Source organism: Eschrichtius robustus, chromosome 9, assembly GCF_028021215.1.
Source record: "Eschrichtius robustus isolate mEscRob2 chromosome 9, mEscRob2.pri, whole genome shotgun sequence".
In the NCBI taxonomy this organism is placed as follows: Eukaryota; Metazoa; Chordata; class Mammalia; order Artiodactyla; family Eschrichtiidae; genus Eschrichtius; species Eschrichtius robustus.
Genome location: NC_090832.1, coordinates 62,796,283 through 62,816,573, shown reverse-complemented (window position 1 = coordinate 62,816,573; position 20,291 = coordinate 62,796,283).

The window sequence follows — 20,291 nt, the reverse complement described above, 5'->3', positions numbered from 1 at the left end:
CAGCCGGGCCCTATCTGTAGGCAGGCTGCATAACCAAGGAGATTACAGTATCCTACTGAGGTAATATGCTTTTATTCTTAATGGCAACCTGAGGAGTAGATGAACAGTACATATTATTACAGCAATTGTAAGAAAACTTCAGGCCAGATTTGCATCCTGTTCAACTCGGCATGACAATTTTGTGATTCCCGGAAAAGAAGTTTTTATGCTGCTGACCAGGGAAAGAATCCAACCTATTAAGAACAATTACATGTGGTTTTCAGCTGTCTACAATGGGAGTTGAAATTCTGTAAAATTAATTATACTTTATGCAGATAAAAAGAAAAGAAGTTTAAAAGCAAACTGCTCTGCTGGTAAAAGTATGAAAAATATTGAAAGCCCATTTATTATCAGTAGTTTCATAACCATTGCTAAGCTTTGCTCTAAGATTTTGAATATATTAGGTTGAATTTTATGGAAGAAAAAGTAATTGTAATACTTTTTAGCTTACATGACCTTCCTTTTAAGACTCATTGAGAACTTCTTGATCACTAATTAAAGCTGCTAAACAGTTAGTGAACTTCTATTGCATAAGAGCATTTTTCCGGCTGTTGAGACAGAGCCACCTCTAAAACAGGGTATAGCAACCCATAGACAAAATAAAAATTGCTTATATAAGGAAATGACTTCATTCAATTGAAACAGCGGGGTCCAGAAAACATACAAGTCATAATTAGTTACCTAGTCTGGAAATTGTCCAAATCCTTGGAAAACTGTCCAAAGTCAATTTCTCTTTATCCCAAAATTATTCTCCTGAAGCACATGAAAAGTTTATTGACATACACCAGGTATAAATAGCCCAGAATGTCTAGAAATTTCATTTTTTCAAACCAAACAATTGTATAGATGAGCTACGTACTTTCTTAAATTTATCTGTCTTCTGATACATCAAAATATAAACACATGTATACACATACACACATATAGATATTACGTACATACAAACAGAAACTGCCAAATGAATAAATACACATAAATATACTCTCATGCAAATGCAATACACATACATATACTTGAAAATATACTTACACATAAAAACACACATCAGTAAACATATACACAAGTACATAGATACACACACATATGCATGCCTAACTTATTTAAATATTTGAAATTCAGAAAATGTCAATTCCTAAATTTGCTGTAAAGACAAACACAAATACTTTCAGCTTGGGAGGGGAACCATGGGACAAACAAAAAGACATGAAAGATAAACCCTATACAAAGCTAGATGAACAAGGTAAATCTGACTTGTTTGTAGTAGTTTTTCAGTATTCTCTTCTAATTTCCATCTTAGTTCTTGATCCTTGTGGATTCATTCTTTCCTGCTGTTCCTTCTTTGAGCACATCAGCCCTCAGAATGAAGCAGGCCCAGGAGCAGAGGCAATCTCTGCATCTACTTTAGAAGGGGTAGAAATAGATCATCATTATAATTATTAAAAGTAGTAGAGGAGTACATCATCATTATAACAGTTATTAAAAGATAATTGTATGTGACATTATGGTTAGGTGCTATAAAACCCTATTATTCACTTAGACAGTCCCTGCTTTACCTAGGAAATTATATCCTAGGTATATAATATGAAATCAAATCTACAGAGCAAAAAAGGTAGAAAAAATAATAAATCGACATCTGAACGGACTGTAAAATATAATTCATGTAGAACAATCGACATCTAAATGGACTGTAAAATATAATTCATGTAGAACAGTGCATGTTCTTACATCATTTGCTTAAATTATTGTCTTTGTTCCACAAACATCTATTATACTAGTATGTGAAAGTTTCAGTGCAAGATAAATGACTTAGATTAGCAAATGAATAAACTGGCATGACTCAATTTAAGATGCAACAGAACAGAATGGCTCTTTACCAGATGCTTACTATTCGTAAGGGCAGTTTCATTCTGTGATTAGGAAACCACCAGCTATATCCTTTTACCTTTGCCTCCCTGAACCCAAACCTTGCCCTTGTATTGAACTCAGCGTGCTTGTTTAAGAGGTGCACAGAGAGTTATAAAAACTCTTAACTAGAGATGAAGTAAGAGAAATTAGCCTTATTTTTCTTGCTTTGTCAACTTTTAAATTTTTAAGAAAGATATCTGTTTTGACAGCAACTGCCCCTTACTTACAAAGCAGAAACATGAGATAAATGGGTTGGAAATTAGGAGGTACTGGTGGCTTAGATAAGAGGAGATAAGCAAGACTTAAATAAAAGAGCATAGGCAAATGAGCTGTAGTTTTCTAAAAGCTCTGATCAGAGAGGGATGAGTAACCATCAACTCAACTCACATAAGCTCATAGAGTTACTACAGATAGAAATCTTTATTGGAAATAAAATGATACAGCCATCTTTTCTAATATGTTATGCCCTTGAGACTGGAGAGAGGGAAGGTGAAGGAGGAGGGGGAGATTTAATTATGGAACATTATTGAGTGACTATTATTTGTATGACAAAAGATGCAGGAACACTTTAAAAACATCCTATTTCCTCCTCTGTCTTTTTTTTCTTGGCTCAGTAAATGTCACTCTGCATTTATGCATGAAGATCAATACTCTGTTCATTTCATCTGTCTCCTTTGCCACCCATAACTTTATTATTGTTTTCCTCTTATCCCTTAGTCCCTATTTCTCCCATGCTTCTAATACATTTAGTTTCTTCCATTTTAAGAAGTCATTTTGGAAATACAGGAGCTCACAGTTTTGCAGACCAATGCGGCATCTACCTAGGAACACTTTAAAAGTTACCTCAATCTTAGGCAGAAATAATGTCAAAATTCAAGTTTAACATCTGCAAATGAATACCTGTGGCTTTAAATTTCTTTTATATGTTTGAACCAAAACATTTACACTTCAGAATAAAGATCTTATATAGATACTAAATAGCTTTATATAAAAAACTAACTTTCATCTTCAACATGTCCTTTTTAAACTAATATTTGCCCTAATTTGGAAAGGTTCTGAGTAGATTTACATGCTGCGAGAGTAGCAAATTATGAAGACTAAATGTATCTCTAAGATTTGCCACTATAATTAAATAAAATCTACAGCAATGTTAATCTAAAACATTGAATGTCTATGGATTGCATAATATTACTACACTGCATAATTATTAGGCATAAATGTTGTCGTTCACATAAATGACTGTCATTAAGAATTAACTTTTATAGAGCCAAACTAACTTTTTGGTTTTCCCTTCCTATTTTGTCAGTGGGGTCGTTAGTGGTGATAGCTTCCCCAAATACCGTATGTATTTAATCATGATTATCATTAACACAAACATCATAACATAAATAAATGCTTCTTCCATGAATAAAACAAAATCCAGGATCTTAAGTTTCTTCTATTGGAAGGCTCTTCACGGATCCAGAGTCTGTGATTAAAAATCCTTACTGTGGTTTGTCTGTATTTTGAGACATCATGAAGGAGATGAGAGAGGAAAGCACCTCTAATCCATTCTAACCATCATCATCTTCCTTTCTGCTTTTACATGAAATTTATTTAAACCAAACTTGATAACTGTGCTTCTCAAACTTTAATGTCCATATGAATCACCTAAAGATACTGTTAAGTTGCAAATTCTTATTCAGTAGGCCTGAGGCAGGACCTGGGATTTACAGGGAACTCCTAGGTGAACTGCTACTCTGTGAACTACACTTTGTAGAGCAAGTCTCAATGGAACTCTAAAGGCAGAGGCCATCTACTTCAGTGGTTCATAACCAGGAGCCTATGAATCTCCCATGTTCATACACAGGTTTTAAAATTCCACGAGTCTCAAGGAATCCAATGCAAAATTGTATAGGTATATGGATATGAGCATTTTTTTCTTTTCTGGAGAGTGAGTTCATAGTTATCAGATTCTGCAGGAGGCCTATGACCTAATTAAGATAAGGGGCAACTGATTTAATCTGTTCCATTTTTAGATGAGTAAACCAAGTTCTAAGGGCGTTAAATGCTCTGGCTCAATTAATCAAAGTTAGGACTTGCTTGCATCCAGGTCTCTGGTGCCTAGACCAGGGGCTTTCAGTGGTACTAGATTGTCTTTCAAGTAATGATTAGAGAGGACGAAGGTTTAATAATTCAGTAAATGAGTGAAATAACGTAATGAAGGAACAAATAAACAGGTGAATATGAACACATTCATGCAAATGAGGTAGGTTTTTAAAAATTTTTTTTTTTCTTCTAGGGAAGAGCATACTTGGTCTTGGCATAGATTGGAGGAGAAGCTGTGGTATCAGTGAGATTTAATGGCTTTGATATGGAAGAAGGTGGGGAAACAGAAAAGGGACAGAATTTATAGATGAACCCCTCAATTTACCTTTATCTCTATGTGGATAAAACTATGCAAATGCTCAATTAACTAGCCTCTAGTATGAAAATAATCAATTGTTAAATGTTGAAAAAGAAAAAAATGTACACACAAACTATACAATGATGTTTTCATTAGCCATTTATGCCTAATTATGAGGACAGAATGGCAGAATTACAGGTTCTTAAAAGAATTACTCCAGTGATGTGTGAGGTGACTGGGACAGTAGTTTAATAATGGATTTATAATATCAGTGGAATCTGCATATCAATATTGGCCAAGACTTTAAGCTGGGCTATGATTCTGAAGGTGTTAGAAGTTTCCAGATAAGATAGCTAATTAGGGCCTAAAACAGATGCTTGAAGCATGCACGTGATACCACCTCACCATGGGTGGGTGGTGCCCTTGAACAGACAGAGAGCAATGCTTCCATGCCTTGCCCAAAAGTCAATGGACTAGTAAGTAAGATGTTTAAGATGACAATGGACACTTTCAGATAAAAGAAATGCAAAATTTATAGTCATAAGAGTTTTAAGAAGGTGTGGTTTTCTATTTAATTACCAATTATGGAATCAAATCAGAAGAGGAGTAAAATTGTTCAGAGGAAAGGTGCAAAAAGATTGTAGATATTCATCAGAGGATCCCATGTCATATCTGGGTCAGATGAATTCACTGCTATCTTGGAATCTAAGACAGTTTTCTAAGTAATATTAGAAAACTAAGGACATCTCAGGCTTCTGTTAGCGGAATGTCTGGCTAATGAGGCAAACAACCACTTTTTTATTCTCCCTCTTTGCCATTATCCATCTAAACTATAAAGTTAATTTGGAAAAGGAGAAATGTTGGAGACTATGAGGAAAATATTAGATAAGTCTCTTTAAAACTGTTCTATCATAGTTAAAAGCTATTTAAAGAATTCAGAAGAGGTTTGGCATTTCTAGAAAAGCAGTTCTCTTTCAGAATAGTAGCTGGGGAAAAAAAATATGTCCAAGATGTTCCCCATCAGCTGCCAGAGATCTATTTAAATTGCAAATCTGACTAGGTCCAGTCTGCTCTTCAACATCCATCAATGGCTTCTAATTGACCTCAGGATAGTGTTTGAACAGCTTGAAGTGGCCTTGAAACCTTTCCTGATCTGTTTCTAGTTTATGTTCCAAATCTCATTTCCCACTGGTCCTCAGTTTATATTTTAAGCTTTAGTAATACTGACTTGAAAGTTTTTCCTTGCACTCATCTAAATGAAAATGTTTCTTTTCTTTAGCTTATGCTCTCTTTGTACATGGAGCTCCCTTCTTGGCCTGGTTAATTAACTCAAAACTAAGCTATTACCTCTTCCAGGAAAACTTCCACAAACAACCAGCCTGGGATAATTGATCCTCACCCCAGGTTTTCAATATCTCTACCATAGCAGTTAATGTATTATTCTAAAATTATGTTAACTGTGCCTGTCTTTCCCTCTACATTGTATAATAAGACAAGAACCATGTTTTCATCTTTGTATCCCTATCACTAAGCTCAGTGATGGGCACATAGTCGGTGCATATGAAATGTTTGTTTTTTCAGCTTTATTTAGGTATAATTGACAAAATCGCAAGATATTTAAAGCATACGTTGTGGTGACTTGATATACCTGTACATCATGAAAGGATTCCCACCATATAGTTATAGTTATTTATTAGGGACACCGATCACCTCACATATTTATCTTTTCTTTCTTTTTTTTGTGCTGAGAACATTTAAGTTCTACTCCTTTAGCAAATTTCAATTATATAATTCAGTGTTATCAACTATAGTCAGCATGTTATACTTTAGGTTCTCAGACTTTATTCCTCTAATAGCTAAAAGTTTGTGCCTTTTACCAGCTTCTCCCTATATCTCACATCCACCTAGTACCTGGCAATCATTTTTCTACTCTCTGTTTCTATGAGTTTTAATCTTACTATATTTTTTAAGATTCCACACATTATAAATCATACCATGCAGTATTTGTCTTTCTCTGCCTGACTTCTATCACTTAACATAATGCCCTCAAGTTTCATCCATGTTGTTGTAAATGGAAGGAGTGAGAATTTTCTTCTCCTTCGTGGCTGAATAATATTCCACTGTGCATGTGTGTGTATGACATCTTCTTTATCCATTCACCCCTCAATGGACAGTTGGGTTGTTTTGCTACCTTGGCTATTGTGAATAATGCTGCTGTGAACATATGAGTGCAGAAATCTGTTTGATATCCTGTTTTCATTTCTTTTAGGTATATACCCAAAAGTGGATTGCTGGATCATATGGTAGTTCTTTTTAAATTTTTTGAGGGCTCTCCGTGCTATTTTCCATCCTGGCTATAACAATTTACATTCCCACCAACAGTGCCCAAGGATTCCCTTTTCTCCACGTCCTTATACAAACTTGTTATCTCTTATCATTTGAGACTTGTTATCTCTCAAACTTATCTCTTATCATCATAAAATGGATGATAGCCATTTTAACAGGTGTGAGGTGATATCTCATTGTGGTTTTGATTTGCATTTCCCTGATGATTAGTGATGTCGAACCCCTTTTCATATACCTGTGGACCATTTATATTTCTTCTTTGGAAAAATGTCTGTTTAGATCCTCTGACTTTTGAAAAATCAGATTAGTGTTTTTTGGGTTTGTTTTTGATTTTTGTTTGCTATTGAGTTTGTATAAGTTTCTTATATATTTTAGATATTAACCCCTTATCAGATATATGATTTGCAAACATTTTTTCCCTTTCCATAGGTTGTCTTTTCATTTTATGGATGCTTTCCTTTGTTGTGAAGAAGCTTTTTAGTTTAATGTAATCCTACTTGTTCATTTTTGCTTTTGATGCCTTTGATTTTGTCGTCAAATTCAATTAACCATTGCCAAGACCTATATAAAAAATAGGGAGGAAATGCTTTTTTAATTGAACTGAGCACCACATTATATATGCCATTGATTGAAACCAAGGTGAGGGAGTTCAGCTAGTGCCAATTATGTGAATTGCAGGCATGAAACATGGAGGAACTTCTCAGCCCTCAGAGTTTGTGGTGGTGACTCACCCCTTCTTCAACAACAGTCATGTCCATGCTTACTGCCTACTCTCCACTAGCTTCCCATCAATTCATTAACGTGCCTCTAAGTCCCTTTAATCACTGGAACTAACACTCTGTCCTCATTTTATACCATTTACCCTTTTCCTCATTTTTGTTCATTCCATTTCTTGAACTTGACAAGTTTGTTTTCACTACAGGGCCTGTGCATGTGATATTCTCTCTGTCTGGGTTCCTCTTCATGTATCCAGGTCTCAACTCAAGCATTACTTCCTCCTCACAGAGGAGGTCTTAATCACTGTATCAAAAGTAGCCAAACTCCCTGTCTCAGTCACAATATCCTGTTCTGTCATGTTCATATTACTTACACCATTTGAAAATTTCTCTTGTTTATTATCTGTCTTCACTGCTAGATGTTAAGCTCCAAGAGGACAGAGATCTTGTTCTTTGCTATATCTCTATCACCTAACACAGTCCAAGCATTAGCACATGATCAATAAGTATGTGTAGACCTAATGGAATAAATGATATATTTCCTTTACATATTGGGTTTCTTATAAAATATTATCTGTACAAGGGGTTTTTGGATTAAAAATATGTGGGAAGATCATACCTCTTGGACTTTTGAATTCAAAGTATTTCTCTGTCTCTTCCTCTCTTTCTTGCTTGTTTGCTTTCCTACTTTCTTTCCTTTTTAGTTTCAAATATTTATCAGATTTATGTTACATGCCATGTACCAATAACTAATACATCATTCTATGTACTGTGACCTTAAATAAGATATTTAAACTTTTTAACTTGTTCAGAATATTGTACGTTATCTTGTTAGGCAGCGATTATAAATGATTTGTCCTTGTTATACAAGTTCATAACATAATGCCTATACATACTTGTTTAAATGGTCCATGTATCTAAGGTTCATTTAGGAGAACAAAACACATACTATTTGAGATCCTGAAAAATTCCAACCAAGAAGGATAACAATAAATTCATTTATTTATCTATCAAGTCGCTAGTGCAGTCATGTGGTCTAAATAGAACATTGCCTACAGCTGGTAGTCCAAAAGTGAAAAGGCACAGCAGTGCAAAGCCATGGCATGTTCCTGGAACTACAAGTATTCAATGTTCTTGGAGAAAAAAGACAGAAGTAGAAAAGGAAAGGAAGTGGTGGGAGGTAAGGTGATACAGATAAGGATCAGATCACAAAATACCTCTAGTGACAGGCAGTTGATCTTAAATTTTATACTGCAGGTGACGACTCCAATTCTGTAGGCTCCTGGGAAACAGAGTAGAGCGGTAGACAGGGTAAACCCAGATACAGTACTCCAAATGAAAGAAATGAGGAGGGTGAGAGTGGTGCAGTGTGGATGGAGGAGTGTCCATGTAACAAATACCTATTTTGGAGATAGTATCATTGGAACTTGAATGATGCAATGTGGGGTTGAAGGTCAAGAAGCAATCAATCTATGATTATTTCCTGGTTTTGGCTTGGTGGTAACATTTAAAAAGATACCGGAAGGGGGTCAAATTTGTTGGGGTTGATGTTAAAGCACTTTCTCTGTACTTGAACTTTATCATTTTTCCTTGCTTTTAATCTGTAGAAGGTATAGTGAGAGGTGGAAGAGGAGAAACTGATCCACCAGAATTATCAGGTTTTGAACCAAAGTGTGTGCTCTTTGCCTGCTGCAACTGCCCACTCCTCCACCATCTGTAGCCCAGTTCCTTAGTCTTCCTGCTTCTTTCCTGTACTTGGCGGATGTGCATCCTAATGTCTGCCTATTCCTCTCTCCAGTTTTCACTCCCCTGGCCAATCTTGCAAAACACAAGTCTGTAAACACTCTGTCTACACCTGTATCTTTCTCATCTAGTAGACTGGCAACTTCTTGAGGGCAGGGCTTATGTGTACCATGAAGCAGCCACCAAAGTGTCTGACAAAATGAATATATGACGCACTGAATTCTTATTTAACTGTTCTCAAGCCACAAAAAAACAGGGAGAAGGATTCTCTATCAGTCTTAGTTCTTCTCTATTGTGCTTTGTACAGTATATGATTTATGATTTATAATCTGTATGTAAATTGCATAAACCTTGTATAAATGATTCAAAATTAAATATCACCTTGTTGCTAGTCCCTGAATATAAACAGACATCTCTCCATATTAAGATAAATGATTTTCATATGGTTTTCCTTCCAAAGTCATGTTTCTGCATAGTAAAATAATGGCAACCCTGCAGAGGCATTGGCAGCATAGGGTGGGAGATATATTACTGGGCCAAGTGACTCTGCCACTAACCTGGCCCTGAGATGGACTTGAGAGATGCATCTTTTAACAGTCCTGGACATTAGTTTTCTCATTGATAAAAGCACATTTCTAAGGGCATCTCTAGCTCCAGATTTCTCTGATCTATGTTTTTTTTTTGAATAGGACACTAAACAATCTGTTAATATATTTATAGTCACCACTTCTACCTCTTGTTAATCCTGATGAGTCTCCTCTTGTCATGGCCTAACCGTATTGTGGAAAAATATCATTGAAGAACAGTATTTTCCCTGATATTATGTTTCTATGGAAATAAAGAAAAGAACAGCAATTATTATATGGATAATTCAGAAAAAAAGGTTTACTGGAAGTGTCCAAGAGATTAAAGCATAATTTTTTTTGACTGAAATTGACCTTTACTTCATTATTTGCTCATAGGGAAGAAATGACTACACCATTGTATTTCATATTTTGATAATCAAAAATAAAAATAGTTGGCAGCCACAAGAATACATATCACTAAAATATCTAGAAACTTTCTACAGAATGCCAAATATTTGCGTAATTGACTTCCATTTTTCTCTTTTTTTAAATTGGATTTTTTGAACATCTGAAGTATTTTTCTCTATTTCTAAAATAAAATTATAATTCTTTCCTGGTGACATTACAATAATTTCAACAATAACTGGTTCTGATTTCACAATGAGTTATTCTTTAGGTTTTAACATGGTTATAACATGTCTCAAACAGTTGGGAAAACAAACAAAAAATCTTTAGCACTATTTTGGTTGAGATTATAAAGAGAAGAAAATAATTATGAAAAATAGCAACATTTTATAAAATATAAGATAGTTACAGTTTCACAGAGCCGTTAGGATTCCAATATATAGATATATACATATTTACGTGTATATATATATATGTGTGTGTGTATATATATATATATATACATATCTTTGTATATATATTTGTGTGGCTGTATATACAAACACATACACACACATATATTTTTTTTTCTTTAACAAAGGAATAAAACTGTACCATGCCAGATGTTTTGTAGCAAGTTGTATAGTCAGAACGTTTTCATTTTGTTTCACATTTTTGCTACTAATGCAATATTTCTTTTGGGCATTATCATCAAAATGCTACTTTTCAAGAACCTGACTCCAGACTGGAGACCGACTTACAACTCTCATGCTCACGCCCACACGTCCCCAGGTTCAATCTGGTTGAATCAGACCTGGATACCCCATTGTGTCCATAGGACCCAGGGTCTCCCACAACCTCTGACACATGGCTGAAGTGGGGGTCAGGGCAAACATGGTTATGCCTGTAGCGGCACCATCAAAACTAGCACTTTTGGATCTAGAGGCAAGCAGCAGAAATCCTGCCCTTAGATATAAATATGGTACTCCCAGATAGGTGTTAGGAACGATGCCTAAATCTGGTAGCTTCTTATTTTAACGAATAGGTGCTTAAATTTTTAAGATTGTTTCTTTAAAATTTTAAATCCTTTAATTTTTTTTCCATCTTATTTTGAGATATGTAAAACACATAGAAAATTTGAAAGAATTTTATATACACCCACTACCTAGATTTTACAAGTAGCATTATATTATATTTATTTTGTGCTTGGGTATCTATTTATTTCATCTTCCTTTTTTGGATGCAAAGTAAATTGGAGACATCACACACTTTACCTGTACACTTCAGCAGGTATATCATTAACTAGAGTTCAGTGTCTCTTGATGGTTCTTTTTTTTCCCTTTTGAGTTATTTAATGTGGATTTGAGAGATGGATATTTTAGAGTTTAACCAAGTCTTAGAAATAATGAGACCCTAAACCCTACTTTGACAATAAGAACAATATCTAACATTTATTGAGCTCTTACTGTGTGTGACAGACCCTGTTTTAAAATTTTATGTATATTAACTCATTGAATTCTCACAACATCTCGATGACGTGGGTCCTATTATTATTCTCATTTTACACAGATGAGAATTAGAATTAGGAAATTAGAGCCTACAACAGGTATTAATTAAGGCTTCTTTTATTAAGTTCTCTTTGTGCAAATAAAATACGCACTCAACATTTTAGATGTCTCTATAATATTGGTTATCCGACATCAGTCTGCCATTGTGCTTCTTGACTAAATTTTTGTGGGTGTGACAAAATAAAATACATTTAAAAAGTAGTGAGTTTTTATAACCTTTATTTGGATCAGTTCATAAGATTCTCATTTATTCTAAGATTATACCTCATAATTGTTTGATGTCAAATGACATTGCTTTTATTAAATTATAATAACAATAGATGGCAGGCATATTTTGTATGGTTGGCTGTTTTTCTTTAATTGTTTTATTGCTCTTACTGGAAAGAAAATATCAATATTATTTTATCTGAAGATTTTCTGGTCCATAAAATCCCCAAATCTGATAACCCTCGGTTTTTAGCACTAAATTAAGAAATCTTATACATTTAACTTTTTGATTTAAGAAAATTAACAAGGTTATGATTATTAGTTATTCAAGAACAAAGTTGCTATGAATGATTAATCTTGTCTGAATAGCATAATGTATTCTCTTTTAATGGTTGGAAAGAATGATCCCACCGGCCTTTTTATAATCTCCCAGGGCTCAAGTCAAATGGTCTCTAAGGTTCCTGTTCTGACACTTGACTCTCTTACGTCCAAGGGATTTCTTTTTGAAGAGCATATGATAGAGAAGCTGCAAATACATTTTTAAATGACAAAGAGGATAGGGATGTCAGCATCATTGAGAAAAAATGATTTAAAAAACACCCAATGCTCTGTTGCTATCTGATCAAGAGTTGCCAGCCTATACAGATTCAGGTTTCAACCACCTTGGAGTAATCTTGTCTTTGACTCCATTTCATTTTGTATGCTTTAATGTGACTTTAGCTTGGACTTGTACCTTTCAAAAGTAATATTTAATGTAAAAAAAAAAAAAACCATAACAGTAATTTATATGATTATGTGGGTAAATAGATATGGGGAAGAGGGAGGAACAAAAGTACCAGAGACATTATAACTTACATAATTTTTGTACATATCCCACATTCAAAAGAAAATTAATGCACATGTATACAAATGAAAGCCTTTCTTCTCAGTGATTTTTTTCCATTATCTATAATTTGCTTCTAAATTGAAGGAATGATTCTTTGAGCAAAGACCAAGTTAAGGCAGCATGACCCAAATAATTGTCCTTAAACCCAACTTTGATTCCTCATTAAGTTTTCTAAATTTAGTCATTTAACTTTTGTTGGAACAAAGAAACAGACCTTATTTAACAGCCCATTTGCATTTACAATTACTTACATTTCAGTGGAAATATTCCAAAAATCCTTATCTCTTGAAAAGCTCAATCATGCTTGATAAAAACCATGCAAATAAAGAACCAAACTTTATTTACCAGCAGTGCTGCTGAATCAAATATTTGACATATTTTCTTCTTACATTGTTTGACATTTTTATTGACACAGAGTCGCTCAACTAACAAACAAGAATGAATTGAAACTCTTGGATTAGATCAGTAGTTTGTTCATTTATTTTCCTAATTTAAAATCACATTATTTAGAGCCATACTCTAAGTCTTCACGATAAAAATTATTTTATTTGGAAATACTGTTAAAAATTATTTAATTACCATATTGATGAGTAATATGAGTTTTAAGTTATACTTCTGTTATTCTAGTTCTGAAAGTACTGTATAAATTAATCATTTTAGTTAAATAATAACAATCTTAGCATAAGTCAATTCACCCTGTTTATTTTAACATTAATGACTGCTGATGCGTACAGTCTTATATGTTCTACCTGTCATATGAATATTTCAAAATGCTTGATAGGCCAGGTGACCGATCTCATTTGATAAAGGAAGGCACAATACAGGAAGTCAATCTAGATTGGGTTCATGAAAGGGGCAAGATGGGCCAGTCTCATTGGAGGAGAGAATGTTGGGACTCGGCGAGTTAAGCATGTGGCAGATGGATCCTTTGGCAGGATGAGATGGGCCAAATTGTTCCATCAACCATGATAATCAGGGGGCAAACCAAGAGGTAAAAATCGGAAAGCAAAGGCAAATCATGCTGGAACAAAGTGACCGGTGGAAATGTCAGAGTAGGGGCTCAGCAAACTGGAAGAAAAATAAGTGGGTACTGTGGAAAAGCAAGAGCAAAAATCAAGAAGTAAGAGTAAGCTGAAGCAGGTGGGACCTAGAGGAAATTTCAGAGTGCCAGGCAGAACTTGGCCTGGCTGTCAGATGCTGTTCCAGATGTCTTTTATTTTAGGTTGTTCCGTTTGCAACCTATGTCTGGTTTCTGATATCATCATTTAATATATTAACTTTTTTGATTCCTAGATAGTTAATTATTCAATTATGTGCTTCATTTTTGAGCATAATTTTAAACCAGACACTATACTCAGTACCGCTGTTGCCTAAAAATCCCATGGAATGAGAAGTAAGTAATGACCATCCAAACAACAAATTACTATTTGGAATTTGACTAGTGAGGCATGAGGCAGAGAAGATTCAGGGGATGTCCAGGGATCCTGCATAATATTGTGTAGTTCCTGCAGGGTAAAGGATTAACAAAATGGAGTAAGGGATAGGAAGGAGAAAAAAGCTGCTCCCAAGTTTTTTACTTGGGCAGAGGGTGAAATGGTAGTTCCAGTCATAAATCTGGGGGCTAGAAGACAAGATAATGAAAAGTAAGTTTATTTTGTTATAGTGACTTAAGGTAACTGTGATACTGTGCTGCACCTAGATGAAAAAGTTCATGTTCCCATGGAACTGAAGCTCAGGAAAAAAAAGAAAAATCTGCCCTGGAGATTCTGATTAGCATATATTCACTCATTCAGCAAATATTTCTGAACACCACCCGTGTACCTGGTGTGCAAAATCGGGGAAACTGAGCAAAGTACATCGGAACTGATCCAAAGTCTGGTTTTTGGGTGAGGGTGGTGCAGACTCAGTAAAGCCAAATGTTAAGACCAGGGACCTTTAAGTCAGATTTCCTGCAACTGAATCCTGATTCTGCTACCTCCTACTAGGGTCTCCTTCAACAAATTATTTAATCTTACTGTGCTTCAGTTTCCTATCCTCTAAAATAGACATAATGATAGAAGTATCTTCTTCGTAGTTTGTTTTTTGTTTTTTTTTTTTTTTAATTTATTTTTGGCTGCGTTGGGTCTTCGTTTCTGTGCGCAGGCTTTCTCTACTTGTGGCGAGCGGGGGCTACTCTTCATCGCGGTGCGTGGGTTTCTCATTGTCGTGGCTTCTCTTGTTGTGGAGCACAGGCTCTACACGCGCAGGCTCAGTAGTTGTGGCTCACGGGCTTAGTTGTTCCGCGGCATGTGGGATCTTCCCAGACCAGGGCTCGAACCCGTGTCCTCTGCATTGGCAGGAAGATTCTTAACCACTGCACCACCAGGGAAGCCCCTTCTTTGTAGTTTTGTAGTGAGTTAATATATATAAAGTTTCTAGAAAAGTGCCTGACACATGGTAGCTTTTTAATAAATACTAATTATAATTATGGAAAGGCAAGAAGGCAACCATGGCAAGGGTGTTATTGAAGGAAGAGTTTGGTTGGCTTATGCCAGGAAGTAGTGGGTAAGAAGTAGAGGGGGACATACAGAGTCTCAGAAAATAGTCCCTTCCTCACAAAGATGTAGCCTCCTCATCATTATCCTCTGGAATCCCTAGCTCCCAGGCTACTATCCTGTAGCCTCTAAGAATCATACAAGCCAGTAACATTTTTTCCTGAGATACCAGTCACCCATATACTAAAACACATGCTACTCACTGATAAAATTCAGTATTTAAATTACATAATAAAAACATGTATTTATGCACAACTGATGTATCTCAGTCTAATAAAGGAATTATACTTAATCTTATTATTAAGTCAGTAAACAACTCCTTACTTCTTCCTTGTCTCATGTGAATCCATGCTGTTTCAAAGTCAACATCCAAGGGAAGCTATCAGTGATAGATTTGAACAGGAAGGGTGATTTTAATACTTGTCCATGTGTGATTCAGTGGAAACAAACAGGAGATCTACCAGATTGCTGGCCCCAGCGTTTTCAAGTTTGGGAAGGAAAAACACTAATTGGAAAATATTTTTTACTTTTTAAAAACTCTCTGTTACACCTATCTTTATTATTTCCTTTGGGTTATGAATTATTTGAGCATCTCTCTATTTTCATTTTCTAGGGAACAGTCCCTAGAAAAGAGAGAACTAGGGACTTGGATTGTAAGAAAACCTTGGTGAAAGGGTGAAATTCTCAACATATTGACATAGCTAACATGGACTGAACAGTTATCAGGTGTCAGAAACTGTATGAAATACTGTATGTCATTTATTCCTCACAATAATTCTATAAGACAGATATGATATTTATTTTCAATTGAGGAAGGTGAGAAATAAAGTAACTGCCTAATGGAAGAAGTCAAGGTAGGAATCCAGGCTGTACTTGAGCTATTTTTCATTTTGGTTTATGATTATCATATTCGTTCATTTCTACCATGTTTATTGAACACTTAATACATGCCAGGTGATTATGAGTAACAATATCTCTATTCCTATGAAATATTCAATGTTTTATTTTTGTTAATCCATGGTGAACAGCAAGATCTCCAAAAATTTTAGAAAAGAATTTATGATGCAAAACTAACTATATTGCTCCGATGAAACAGCCTCTCAATATATACCTGATGGATTTGGAAAAAAATACAGTAATAAAATTAAGTATGTAGTAGGTGTTTGGCACATGCCAGAAGATTTAATCTTTATAATAAACATTAAGTTAGTCATTCTATTTGCAGGAGAAACTGACATTCAAAGAAGTTAAATAACTTACAGAGCTAATGAGAAGTGGAGACAGAATTGCCCAGTATATTCAAGGGAAGGTTTGTCTAAGAAAATGGCTCTGGGCTCAAATAAGGGAGCATATGCAGCATACTCTAAGCCCTCATTAGTTCTTCACAGTGTATGTTGCCCTGTTGAAGTTGTTAAGAAACTGCTGTAGTAATGAACCCTGTTTAGGATTATTTTAGTACCTTTTTTGTTTTTTAACATCTTTATTGGAGTATAATTGCTTTACAATGGGGTGTTAGTTTCTGCTTTATAACAAAGTAAATCAGCTGTACATGTACATATATCCCCATATCTCCTCCCTCTTGTGTCTCCCTCCCACCCTCCCTATCCCACCCCTCTAGGTGGTCACAAAACACCGAGCTGATCTCCCTGTACTATGCGGTTGCTTCCCACTAGCTATCTGTTTTACGTTTGGTAGTGTATATATGTCCATGTCACTCTCTCACTTTGTCCCAGCTTACCCTTCCCCCTCCCCGTGTCCTCAAGTCCATTCTCTAGTAGGTCTGCGTCTTTATTCCTGTCCTGCCCCTCGGTGGATGGACCTAGAGTCTGTCATACAGAGTGAAGTAAGTCAGAAAAAGAAAAATACCGTATGCTAACACATATATATGGAATCTGTTTAGTATTATTGAAGTTATCATCCCTAAATTTATATAAGCAGATCTAGGCTGAATAATAGCAAATGGCACCATTTAATCCAAGCACCACACATACTGTTTAACCAGGGTCAGCTACATAATTTGTGGAACCAAGTGCAAAATGAAAATGTAGAGGCCCTTGCTCAAAATGTAGGAAAAATGTGCCATTAAAAGTATTAAATATAAAATTTTTTCCTTTCTTCTGCAGTCTTTCTCTTGACATGTCATGGTGCATATTATTTGTTATTTGGTATTAGTCTAAGTAAAGAAAAATTAAAGTTTTAAATTATTAGCATGAGTTTTCTTTATATTGTGCAATGCCAGTCATAAATGCAAGTATCAGAATATTTAATTTACATGTGAAATCACCAAAAATCATAATTCATGTCTCATAGTCATACATGCATGTATATTCCATTCTTATTAGAACAATGAAAATTCTGCACAAAATTATCTCAAGTGTTTTTATTTTACTTTTTGATATGTACACATTCTACCAACACTTTCTTACTCATGAGTAAGAAAGAACTGAAAAGGAAAGGAACTATGGGTTGCCCTATCTTTAACTTTCATGCTATGTGATCATTTTTAGTGTAGATGATTGGCTTATCCAGAGAAGTAACAAGAATAAGAAGGAATATGATAAGATTCCTTAGTTGTTTGTGTTTCTTAGAATAACATTGCCTTCTGTCTGCATTCAAAGCAAGTTCTGGTTCAAATAGAAAACAGTGCCTCTTGGTGTTGTCATTGCCACCCTCTCCCCTTGCTCAGCCATAGACGTAACACTTTTACCTTGAACTCACTTTGAGTTTTGTTGAACTTCCACATATTGTGGGTCCACCAAAATTCTGCACTCATGGGGAATCAGGAAGGCTAATGCAAATAGGGTTGCCAGGAATGGTGACCATGCGTATCTGCTTATATGAATGCTGTATTGTCACATGGGATTTCACGTGCAAAACACGAGTTCAAAGACAAAGTTCTCAAGAATTTTAAGGCAGCAATAGTGGAGTGTTAAACCAAGTATGGGGCCCTCTGAGAACAAGGCTCTGGGTGACTGCAGTGGTCACAAGCCTGTTGACCTTAAACAAATAGACTTTCAGTTATTTATGTAGCAAAAATGGTTTTATTCTGGATCAACAAAGAATTGCAATCTGGGGTCTACAACCATGGTGAGTCATGTGTAAGTCCTCTGAAACAAGGAGAGGAGAACTTTTGTAAAGTGGGGGGTGGAGGGACTTGGGAGGGCTATAGTAAACAAAGAGTCCATTGGAGGAATTGAGAGTCCAAAATATAGTGGCTTTTCACTGGCTGAATTGTGACAGTCTCTCACTTGCAGAGCTGTTGCCAGGCAAGAAGAGAAAGTCTTTCTTCTTCCTGTTGGGTTCTGCTATCATTGTTGGGCATGAGAGCTCCCTCTTCTGGCCTTCTGACTCTATTTTAATGGAAGTTATTTTTTATGAATTTTTACATTTTCCTCTTTTGATCAAGATCTTCCTCTGAAAGCATTGCTAATGAAAAGTTAGGTTTTTTGGATTCTGCGGCTTTTTCTTCTTCAATGCCAGGAGGACCTCTTCTGGGTGTAGTGTCCCACATTGGAGGGAAGGTGCACAGACTGGAAACATATTGAGATCACATTTGAGTAACAAGGAGGGGTAAGAAGGAAAGCACTTAGGCACTTTTTAAAATCTAAAATCCATATATTATCAAGATCATAGACACTGGAGATCCTCTGAAGCATTATGTCATCATCGAAAGTTTGGCAGACAGACTTCCAGCAGGCCTGCTCCAGATATCTTGAGAAAGCTGTCTCATCAGATGTGGTCTGTTTCAATTTCTGGGATTCTTTAATTTCAGGTTACAAGATAAATGCAAGTCTAGTCAGTGTTTGGTACTTTCTTCAGTGTGTCACATGAATCTAAGAGTCTATTCTCAGGGGTTTGGTGGAAAAAGTGTTGGTTAACAGTATCTGATAGGGGCCTTTCCAGCAAGGTTAAAGGAAGTCTTTCTGGAAGTGTCTTCCCATTAGAAAAAATCTCCAGGGTGCCAGGTGTGATGCTTAATGTCTTTGTGTCCTGAGAATTCACTGTGAAGAGATTGCTCTATCAAAACCTGCTTATTAGGCATTTGAAATATTGGAATATCATTCCTTTTATAAGTTGTGGGTCAAAAACTTGACTTGCAGGGGTCAAGTGCATTGGGTGTCCTACAACTACCTCAAAGGCTGAGAGTTTATGAGGTCCAAAAGGGGTGGATCTGAGATTTAGGAGGAGTAATGGCAATGTTTATGAACAACGTATTTGGAGTGCCTCTAAAATGTTGCCAGTTGAGTCAATAATACCTTTAGTACATGCAACTAAACCAGAGGATTGAGGGTGTTAAGGGCAGTGCAGTTAAAGTGTTGAAAAACCAGCCAAATACCACAGACTTGTTAAAGTATCTGACCAATAAAATGGATTCCTCAGTCACTGTGCATTTCAAGAGGAGTCCCCCAGGTAGGGATGATCTTTTAGAAAAGGACTTTACCTACAGAAGAGGTAGTAGCCTATCTTCAAGAGAAAGTCTCAGTCCAGTGTATAAACATACAGACCATGAGTAAAACATACTTATATCCATGAGATGGAGGAAGTTGTGTGAAATCCAATTGTCAGGCCTCAAATGGTCCATTAGGCAGTTTAAAATGTCTGGGAACAATACAAATAGGCTTCCCTGGGTTGTATTTTGGACAAGTGGGACAAGTGAGGTAGGCAAATTTTGTGACCTTGTCAATGTTTCCCCACCAATATTGATTCATGCAGTCTATTGTGACCAATGATTTAGTGCATGGGCAGTGGTTAGGAGTGGGAATTTTAGAGTTTCTGGTAGGACTGGGTTGTTATTTGGTCCAAACTAAAACTTTTTCTTTTTACCAAGCCAACAATTGTTGAATTTCCAATCTTGTTTCTCTTTTTTTGAAGCCAATTGTTGGGCTTCTCTAATCGGTTTCTTAAAGTTGTCATTTGGGGAAATAACTCTCTGGACCATGACACAGATTTGCTGCTGCTTGTTCCTTTAAGGGCAGCATTTCTTACAGAATTGAGAGCAAGGTGATTTCCC